Source organism: Alexandromys fortis, unplaced genomic scaffold, assembly GCF_014885135.2.
Source record: "Alexandromys fortis isolate MF-2015 unplaced genomic scaffold, M_Fortis_MF-2015_v1.1 scaffold_81, whole genome shotgun sequence".
In the NCBI taxonomy this organism is placed as follows: domain Eukaryota; kingdom Metazoa; phylum Chordata; class Mammalia; order Rodentia; family Cricetidae; genus Alexandromys; species Alexandromys fortis.
In genome coordinates, this window is record NW_026067960.1 from 3,421,167 (window position 1) to 3,424,907 (window position 3,741).

The 3,741-nt window shown below is 50.6% G+C and overlaps 1 non-coding gene across 1 annotated transcript; it reads left to right on the forward strand.

The window, feature by feature from the left end:
* The first annotated feature begins 2,195 nt into the window (after nucleotides 1–2,195).
* LOC126508116 (small Cajal body-specific RNA 2) lies at nucleotides 2,196–2,454 on the forward strand. The gene has a single exon (XR_007593719.1). It is a non-coding gene; the product is annotated as a small Cajal body-specific RNA 2 (non-coding RNA).
* The last annotated feature ends 1,287 nt before the right edge of the window (nucleotides 2,455–3,741 follow it).

Here is a 3,741-nt window from a genome sequence, read left to right on the forward strand (position 1 = left end):
GAGGGGCGCAGGTGGCAAGATCCAGGAAGCAGCTCCAACCTGGAGTGGGAGAGCAGTTTTTCTGGTTCTGGGCTCTGTCAGATGCTTCAGTTTGACTTTCTTAGGTAGCAGCCCCGTAGGGATTTGCAGGTGGCAGGGGCTCCCTTGGGGCCCAGGCAGAAGCCTGTCTTTGGAAAGTATGACCTCTTTCTCTACTAGAGGGGAATTAGAAGCTTTGCAGCCGTCATCTTGGACTTCTGCCAAGTTGTCTTACCGCTACTGTCACCGGTGCCTTCCCCTGACCCTGAAGGACCTCCCATACCTACGATGGGAGTTTCCAGAGTGAGGCACCCCAAAGGCAAACATCGCCTCCCGCTCGCCTTCAAATGCATGGGCCGCGACTGGAGAATGAAGATACGATTATTATTTTCAATATTTGAGACGGTGCGGTGTGTGATATCATTGGGGACCACCAACCAAGTCTGCTGGGAGTACACCTACTGTGGAATACAGGCAGGATTGTCGGGGTTACTTACTACAGCTATCCCCAGACAGAAGCCCCAGAGAGCTGCTTAGCTGGGACAGGAGGCAACAGAGACTGTGTGTCAGGGTGAGGAACCAGTCATAAATTGAACAAGGGGGGAAGCTGGACAAGCTAGGTACGGGAACACAGCTGTCTGGAGTCCCCACTACCCAGTGAACTGAAGCAAGAGGATCATGGAATCCAAGGAGCTGGTCCTACCTCAGCCGTGCATGGTGTCACGTGCTTCTAATCCCAGTACTTGGGAGGTTGAGACAGGAGGATTGCTCCAAGTTCTAAGCTAGTCTGAGCTATGTAGTGAGACCCTGTCTAAACACAAAATCAGGCTGGAGTGTAGCTCAGGCAAGGGTGCTTAGCCTTGCCCCTGGTCAGCTGCAAACTTCTCAGAGCATAACCTTCGGCTTGAAATGCCTTCCAGTGGGGTCAGCAAGAGCCACCCCCTCTCCTGACTGTGAGCAAGGCTGGTTTTCACACTCACTGCACACATGGTTACCAGGACAGATCAGAGTCGCCTGGGCTAGGGTGTAAACTCAATTGGAAGGATGCCTGCCTAGCATGCAGAAGGCCCTGGGTTTGATCCCCACCACTGTACAAACCAGAGGTGGTGGAGGCACGCCTGTAATGCCAGCACTGGGGAAGTAGAGGCAAAAGGATCAGGAGTTCGAGGCCTGTAGCAGCTTGAGGCTAGCCTGGACTACTTGAGATCCTATTTTGATAAACAAGCAAGCAAATAAATAAATGATAAATGAATGAATAGATAGATAGATAGATAGATAGATAGATAGATAGATAGATAGATAGATAGATAGATGATAGATTGGTTTGGGTCTATCTGTTCTGTATGTAATAGGACAGCCATGGCATCCTCTCCAGAAGGTTAAATAAAAGAAATCAAAACAACGTCTGCCTCCTCTGTGGAGAGTCAGGGCACATGTACTTAGGGTTTTGGATGAGATCCAAAGAGTAAATAGAAATGGTGCAGGTGGGGGCTTTGTTCTTTCATTGTTTTGTTTTGAGACAGAGCCTTATTATGCATCCATGGTTGCCCTGAAACCCACTACGCAGACTAGGCTGGTCCTGAACTCATGGAAACCCGCCTGTCTTTGCTTCCCAAGTCCTGGCAGCTTACTCTTGGATTTCAGGACAGTATGTAGGCTCTACAGAGACGCTCCTGTTGATGCTCCCTGTCCTTAACTGTGCGCTCCGAGCAACTGCAGAGCCCTTCACCGGCTCCGCCTCCATCACCAGCACCACAGATCCAACAGTCCTTCCACCTTGGTCCCTCCCAGCTCACTTCCTCTTCTCCTCCAGTCAGGCTGATGTCTCTGGTCCTTGTCACCTCCCCTCAGGCCTCCCTGAACTTGTCCCTGTTCTGCCTGTTTTCATTTTTACAGTGCATACTGAGTTTTCTGATCCGTGGAACCTCTGGCTCTGTCAGACAGAGTCGTGTCAGGCAGAGTTCCTCCTGGAGCGCCCTGAACACGAGGAGCCCACGGAGCATCGCAGCTTAGCCAGCCACAGAGAGGGCACAAGCCATCGAATTGCAGCCTCCAGCTGCCACCCAGCCATTCGTTAGATTTACTCAGAAGAGCAAACCTTTGATTGTGTGGACACTGTCACACTGCTGTAGATGAGAAGGTCAGGTCACACCCTTTGAAGTCAGAGACTCTCTATGTCTAGAGGGAGGGAGCTTGGCTGGAGCGATGGATGGTGTGAGCGACTGCAGTACAGTGTGCAAGAGGTGTGAACGAGGTGTGGACATGTGTGTGTGTGCATGTGGAGTGTGCAAGCTGCGTGTGCGTTTGCACCCATGTCTTTCCCTGTACCTCTATCTTGATTCTACTGGATCAGGTAGGTTGTGCACCTCCAGTCCCCGCCCCACAGGGCGGTCCTAAAATGAAAAGCCAAACTTCTGTGACTTCCCCTTCTTCCGACACTGTGCAGTGAGGCCCCCAGGACAGCATCAACAGGAAAAAATATGTATTTATTTTTTTCCATCCTATTATGTATTGTCTTAGTGTGTCTAATTTATCTATAGACATGGTTTCGTGTAGCCCAGGCTGGTCTCTAACTCAATATATAGATGAGGATGACCCTGAATTTCTGTTCTTTCTGCCTCCATCTCCTGAGTTCTAGAATTACAGGTGTATACCACTACACTCGGTTTAACGTCTGTGTTTTATTTTTATTTTATGTGCTTGTTTTGCCCGCACACGTGACTGTATACCATATGTATGCAGTGCCTGAGAAGGCCGGATTCCCTGGAACTAGAGTTAATCATTGTAGCTGCCAAATGGATGCTGGGATTCGAACCTGGGTCTTCTGGAAGAGCAGTCACTGCTCTTAACTGACGATCGATTCCAAGGTGCTATTATAAAAGTACCGTGGGACTCTGCCTTCCTCCCCTTGGGGTTCTGGTCTTAGACCCCTCGGTCACGTAGGGAGGGGGTCAAATGGCTGGTGCAGAGGCAATTGCTCTTTGTTTCCACACAGAGAAGGTGGTGCGGCCACTGGGCTGTCCTGTAGGAATACAAGCTTTTGTGGAATTCATATTCTTCATGCAGAGTTCCGGGGGCAGTTAGGAAAAACCGGCTTGGTAACGTGGGCCTAACTTACTCACTCACTGTGAGCTGGTCTGGTAAGTCGCTCAGGCCCCCTTTGCCTTTCTCTAATCTTTGGAACAACAGCCATCACCACGTTCTCACCTGCTTGTGAGTTCGTCTCCTGGGAAGTTTTGGGGATGGTCTGTGTTCAGTCACGCTTGTGCGAATTCACACACAGAGTCCCCATTTCGGTGCTGTCGGTCACTCCCGCGTGTGGACAGAAATCAGAGAACAGCCGCAGGAGTCTATCACGAGGTTCTCTGCAGCTCCTTATCCTCCTGCCTCAGATGCTGGGGAGGTTACTTCATCTTTTTAACGCAGGAGCCTGTGGAAACAGCTTCCCGTTGCAGAACACACTCGGGACGAACCTGGGTGTTAAACTGGGAGAGGGAGGATGCTTCTGGCTGGTGAGTACGGGGTCAGGAGCCCCACTAATAACTCACATGCACAGGACGCCGTCTGTTGAGAGGTCGCTCACTGCCTGGCCAGGCATTTACGGCGCTGAGCTGGAGAAACACTGTCCCAATGGGAAGTACCTTCTCTCATTATTTCTTTTGATGGTGCTGAGCGTCAAACCCCCAAGCACGAGGCTGATATCTGTGTTGTGAGATATTTGAT